At 39.8% G+C, this 7,154-nt stretch overlaps 2 pseudogenes; both read right to left on the bottom strand.

The window, feature by feature from the left end:
* Positions 1-815: 815 nt before the first annotated feature.
* Positions 816-2,215, bottom strand: LOC149187543 (omega-amidase, chloroplastic pseudogene; annotated as a pseudogene).
* Positions 2,216-2,230: 15 nt separating this feature from the next.
* On the bottom strand, positions 2,231-6,238 carry LOC149187544 (uncharacterized; annotated as a pseudogene).
* Between the last annotated feature and the right edge of the window lie 916 nt (positions 6,239-7,154).

Consider the following 7,154-nt stretch of genomic DNA (forward strand, 5'->3'; position numbering starts at 1 on the left):
CAGAACTCAGAACTCTTTCTTCAAAAATTTTCTATACAATAAATAGACTCACTCTATCAAAAAATGAATCGATTCAGAATATGGGATGATTTAATCATTACTAACTGAAGATGAAAAGCCATCCATCGCTAAAGGAGCAGCGTTACATTTTGCTCGGATCTAAAAAAGTGACATCTGTAGGTGTGAATCCCTTGAAATTGTAACTGAAGTCAGAAATAGACCATCGTTTCCTATTTTTCGGCTATGGTAGGTATTCTTCATTTAATTGGGCTTTTGACCTTTCACCTTCTCTTTTGCCGTTTAAAACCAATTTTTATAATTAGCGCCAGATCCATCAGCATTAACAAGTGCCATGAAATGCCCACAAGGACCTCTGTCTCTGAATAAGTTTCAAACATACCCTTCGAGCTAATTGAATCTGTAGCACAGACATTGTGATACTCTTCATATACTCCTTACTGTATTTGTCACTGGGTTATAGATGTGCTTCGCCTGTATCTCTTATGTGTAAACAGCTAAATATTGTAGCATGTCTGGAGGAAACACTTTGATTCTCATTAATATTATTGACTTTTGGAACTCTTTGTTGGCCAGCTCGTTTACACAGGTAATCCTAAATCGCCCGGATGTATGTAACATATTTGTTCTGTGTAGGACCAAAGGTCATATACTTAGCAACGAATTGCCAAGCGCTCTAAACGTTTTGCTTCATTCACAATGTATAATGGATGGATACCCTCTCATGAGCCCCATCACAAAATTCAGACTCAGATGCATATTTTCAACCGCAACATATTCCTTTTTGGCCAAAATGTTTATTCGTTGCATTCATAGTTGTTTATATTGGATGAAACTGGCAGGTACTATAATCAATGTAGATAAAATTAGTTGTACAATAACCTTTGCGAATATGAGAAACACGATCAATGTTTTTTGGGTGTCAATGAGTAAAACGCGATCAATGCTTTTCTTTGTCCAATCTTTTTTCGTCAATGAGTTGATACAAATCACCGTGTCGCTGCTTTTCAAGTGGCATATTCATCCTTCTTTCCTCTATTCGGGAATAGTCAATACCTGCTATGACTGTTGCTTCTTCATGGTCCGTTGTTGCAACAATTTCTCCAAACGGCGCAACGAGAGTGGAGTGGCCCCAGGCAACATAGCCTGCATTTATGTCATGAGCAGGTGAATATGAAGCAACATACAACTGATTATCGACTGCCCTGGCTCTCGGTAGTAGCTCCCAATGAAGCGGACCAGTAGTCATGTTGAAAGCTCCAGGATAGCATATTAAGTGTGCACCTCTTGCTGCATACAGCATAGCCAATTTTTGAAAGCGGATATCATAACAATTCCAATCCCAATACGCCCTACATCTGTGTCTACGATTGTCGGGTATTGCCCGCTGTAAGTGTTTTGGATTCCATAAAAGAAATCTTTCCAGGAACATCAATGTCAAAAGATGTATCTTTCTGTGTTTAGCTTTCAGTTCTCCATCTTTTCCAAATACACAACATGCGTTGTAGAGGTGATCACCACTACGTTCCGAAATTGATCCACCAACTATTGTGATCCCTTTGCTACGAGCAACTTCAGAAAGCATGGATGTTGAAGGAGATGCACTTCCACCAGCATCTATGTCTTCAGCATATATTGGAAAACTAGCATTTGAATATGGACCATTCCATATCTTCGGCAACACTACAAGCTGAGCGCCATTATCAGCTGCAGCCTCGATGGCGACATGAGCATGTGCTATATTCCCCTCCTTGTTCTCCATCACAGACAACTGGCACACGGTGAATTCACGCGTTTTTGGGCAATTGGAGTGAATCTGGGCAATTCTCAGGCTTTCGGGTTGTGTGCACCGCGCAGCACACCCAGTGTGTCGTGCTGTACCAGTGCACCATGCCCATGTAAATTTCTACTGCGGAACAGGTCCCTATGCGCCACGCACACCCAGTGCGTCGCACCAGTCATCCTATGCGCCGCGCTGCCAATTTCATCCTTGTTTCTTTTGTGGATCACCAACATTGAATCCCCCCTCATAAGACCTTAAGTCCTCAAGGAAAATCACACGGAACCTTCCATTAATTTTTTATTTTTGGGCACTTGCTAGGCCATGAAGACCTCTTTCTGTCCTTATGCTACCACAACAATCATACAGTTCAAGTGCTTCAACCTCTCCATGAGACTTGCAGACAATTGCGAGCATATTCTCCTTTCCCACCTACTCAGATAGTGCCCGAATGATGGCATCATCCTCTACTTTCCCTAACAAGGCAACAACTCCAACCACGTCTTGTATGATAGGGAGTTTTCTTGATTGAACATTCACCCTACTTAAGTGAAGCCAGAGGGAAGCTGCAGTGATTCCCTGTCTATTGATTTCTTTTAAAGTATCTTCAACACTGTGTGAATATGGATTTGAATTTGCCTTCCCATCACTTTTTGAAGCAAAGGTACATTTGTTGAGCTCTCTTTCCAAGTCACTCAGAGAACTATTCACTTCACTTAAATTGGTTTCTAATTTCCTCAATTCATCCTCACGCTTTTTAACTTTGGTCCCAAGTTGTTTGAAATCATTCTCCCATTTCGTCATCTCACTCATAAAAGTCTCAATGTACAATCTAACTTCATTCACCATAGTTTGATTACTTATTTGTGATTGACTTGCTGTGCTCTGATTGTAAGCATGACAGATTGCTCCATCATCGAAAGTTTGATCTGGAACACTAACAATCTTCAGCCATGGATTTGGAAGAATATCAACCTTAATATGCACAAAGAGCTCAGTATGCCAGGAATGGAAAGCTTTAAATTGCAACAGTCTAATGTCTTCTGGAAGCATAATTTTGGGCACCGTACCTTTCCCTGACTGAATTTGTATTGAACAGAACTCAGAGTATACAAATCAACTGTCAACGTATGCTGGAAACCATCCATTTTAGGAGTCACTTTCAAATGTACCATCATACTTTGACCTCCTTTCAGACTAAAAGCCTCCTCAGATAAAACCAATGAAGAAGCACCACGATCATATATGTTCCCCTCTTCATCGATGCTATGATTAGATAGTGCAATTTCAGATCCAATTTCTTTTTCTCCATGATGACCAACACCAATGTTCTCCGACATCATTTCAGGAATGAAATCACATATGAGGGAAACTGTAGATATATCAATAGGGATATGAAGAGGATTCTTAAACTCAAGCTCCACATTTATAGCCTCTCCAGCAATACAAATATTGCTATCTTTTCCTTTCAAAGATTTGGAAGAAGACCTTGCTGCAGAATCTAACCAGTTACTTGATGTCAGGGATGTCGATGGAACTAATCCTTCCTCCAAATATTGCCATGTCTTTTCTGGTAAAAGAATAGCTCCAGCAGAGGCATATGTGTGGTGATCCTCAAAATGAATTCTCAGTGATGTCATATTAATGGCAGGCAACTTCAGTTTGAACATTTCATCTTTTTTACCAACACTCTCAAAAACACGCAGGAAATCTCCCAGAAACATTTCCTGAGTTACAACTGATTGATGACTACATGCAAGTAACCTCATTAAATGTTGAATGGCCAGTTCTGACTTCCCGATAACAGCATACCATCTTCCAAGATTAAAGTGGACATGGTCTCTGATATAATTCCATCCATCGCCTTCAAATACAGGAAGAACACACATATATGCTCTAATGGCATGTTTCCGCTGTCCACATATAGTGTAGCGATTTCCTGCAAGGACAAGATGGAATCCAAATTTCCTGAGCATGAGTGGATTTGCACGCAAATAAAAATAGGATGCCTGCTACAGCAAAATACCTGCATGTAAGCTTGGTTCCTCACTAGAGATACGGAAGTAGACATTGGAAGCCTCCTTGAATTGCCCCCTAACTTTGTGCAATTCCGACCACCAAAGTGCACATCTTGTGGCATATCTCTGACCTGAGGCACCTATTTTCTGATAACTTGTAAAAGTTGTTTCCATGGAATACTCTGCTTCCTTTCTTGATTGATCCATCATAAATAGTGAAAGTCCAATCATCCCCTGAACACCAGCATAATGCTTCCAGGCCTTGCCAATCTTCTAGTCACAAGATAACAATCGATAATTTGAAAGAGCAAGTTCATAATCACACAACATAAAGGCATAGTCTCCCAAAATTCTGATCTGAGACTCTATCGAACAAAATGTGTAGATGGACCCATTCGAAACATCAGCAGTATCATCCTTCCCCTTATGCCACCAAAGGTTTTTAAACTGATTTTTCAACCTCTTCCTTGTTGCTGAAACCTATCGATTCAAGGAGCGTATTTTCTGCTCCATGTATGGGATAATATTCTTTACAAAAAATTCTTGCATGAATTCATTAATCTGTTCCAAGTCATTTCATTTGAAATAGTGGCCTAGAACATGGTTAGATGATGAATTATCAAAGATGATGAAACAAAAGGAGTCCAGATATCTTCTGGTAAGATCTCTTCATTTGATTGTGAAGAATTAATACATAGTAGCCTACAATCATGTGGTCCAAAAGTTCCCTTCATTTCCAATAGTATTTCATTTGATTTGTCTGCAGGGCCATCTTCAATGAAGGAAAACTGGTACTGTATTGAGTAAATGAATTTTCTCGTACTTAATGTTGTCTAGGGGCTTCAATCATACACTTGTTGATATGAGATATAACTAGATTAGCTTTGAAAAATCCCGCTCCAACCCCTGTAGATCTTGCTTTGTCTCTTTGTGCTGATGATGTTCTGTCTGTTTGTGCTTTTGCAGGGATAGGGGCTGCTGAACCTAGCAAGATGGGCAGGGCTGCCTGAAGAGCTGTAAAACCTTATCAACCATGTATTGAACGAACTTAATAATTTCTTCTTTAAAACAGAGTTTTGAAGAAGAACTATCCTTCAACATTATTAATAATGTGGATCTTGAAGTGAAACCTTATTGAAGCTCTCTTTGGCCTGCAGGCGTTAGTGAACACTTCTGGAGACAAAACCCTGGACTCAAGGATTAAAATGACCCTTTTTGACCAAACTGGTATTTGATGACTGCAAATGACGAGAAATGAACCTTGGTGAATTTGACTCTGACAGAAGACTGACAAGATTGAGTCTAACATTGGCTCCAATTGGGATGGCAGCTATCGCTCCATGGAGGTGCCAAGAACATCAGATCTCTAGGAGAGCTAGACAGTGCCTTCATCCATTGGGCTATGGAGTCCATTATTCCGACAAACCAACATGACTCAATTTATTGACTGAAACTCGACTTAAACTGACTCAACGCAAACTGAAATGACTGAAAAACTTGACTCTAACAAACTAACTCAAAATGGCAAAGACCTAAACATAAAACTTAAAGTTGGGTGGCAGTACATGGCCACCCGTGTTTCTTACAAGACAATATATCCTCAAACTATATCAAAATGCGAATGCAACCAATCAAGAAGATGGCTTCTTGACTGATTCTTCCTATCAGATCTGCTAGTCAACAATAAAAACTGATCACTGGGCATCTAAAAAGCTAATTGACCCTGATCTCCTTCATCACTGAATACTGCAACAATCACCTTCACTGCTGGCTGCAACAGATTTGCCATTGGATCTTGAAAAACATGAAGTCTTTCCTACTGCTGAAGAAACAAGGTGTCCTTTGCTTCAAATTCTGATCTTCCTTCATCATGCACTTCAGTAAAAGTATAATCATGGGCTTCAAAAAGCTCTGAACAGGTAGATGAGCAGATATCTTCTTGGAAAAACATTTCAACACATGAAACATATGAAGAGGAATCTGAATGGAAATCCTGAATGTTTTGATCTTCTGTGGTGTGAATGTATTGAATGAAGGTCTGATCTTGTTTTTCATACATTGACTGGATTACCTCCTCATGAAGGCTGTATTCTAATGAGATGAGGGCAGTTAGGCTTTTAACTCTGGCTTCTTCATTTAAGGCAGTCTCAACAATGCAATTCTCTTCTATGAGATCTGAAACAACATATTTTTCCTCATCAGAATCCATCTCTCGATCTGGTTTATCATCATCATTTTCAGAGATTGGAACATCATTTTCCTGCATATCCTCATTTATTTCAACCAGAACTGGAATAGGACTACTTTTTTCATCATTTTCAGTCATATGGAAATCTTTAACCTGCTGATTTTGATCTTGCTGCAAAGTTTCCTCTGAGAGTTCTGTAGGCTGCTGGAACGAATTTTCATACAATGCTTCCATGATTTCTTCATCCATAAAATTATCATCCTCATAGTATTTTTCAAGGTTCTCAATAAAACCATAAGCATGCTTGCAACAATCCTGAACTAAATTTAATGATGGATAAGATTCTCTATACTTCTCAAAGAATATTGAATGAAAATCCTTTAGACAATAAATGGAAGCAAGTGGCAAGCTTTCATACCAAGATCGGGCTTCGTCTTCCAGAGTAGCCATAAACATTTTCATCAAACAGTCCTCAGGAAAATTTATCTTTAATCTATGCACATGAATGTGAAATTTCACCAGATGAAGAGCAGCGTCATTACCTCCCACATTTCTGAACACAGGCAAATTCTTTGACCAATCTACCTTGGGTATTTTATTTGGAAAACCTGGGAAGTGATCTCGGCTCATGGGAGCATATCTTCTTGCAATCCGATCCATCTTAAGAAATCTCAAAGCTACTGATCCGTCTGTAGTGGAGTCACCATGAAGGATTGATTGCATGGATTCTTAAGTGAATGGAGTCGCCAGGTGAATGATTTCATTCGTCTTCTTATGTCTGATCGTTGTTCGCCATCAATAATCAGCTCTGAACTTGAGATATGTACTGGGGCAAAACAATCTTCAAGAAAACCCTTTTCTTCACCAGTGGAGTCGCCACTATGTTAGCGCTCGAATCTGCCTCAAGCTGAAGAAGGCAAAACTTGAGGCAACATCAAACCAAGCTCAGCCTCGTAGCTAGCCCTACGAGGACAGGAGAGGGCTCTCTCCAGTCAATCTCGATAAAATGAGCAATCGGGTGCAAGAAGACTAAAAATGGGAACTGATTTTAGGCTAGTAAATGGATAGGAAAGGGGTAATTTGATAAATGACTGGGTTTTCTGGGCAAAGTGGGATCAAGAATAGCATGAGCAGGGAGATTAAATCCGAG

Source organism: Pinus tabuliformis, chromosome 3_1 (assembly GCF_031772625.1).
Source record: "Pinus tabuliformis cultivar Carrire ecotype Pingquan chromosome 3_1, CPIR1, whole genome shotgun sequence".
In the NCBI taxonomy this organism is placed as follows: Eukaryota; Viridiplantae; Streptophyta; class Pinopsida; order Pinales; family Pinaceae; genus Pinus; species Pinus tabuliformis.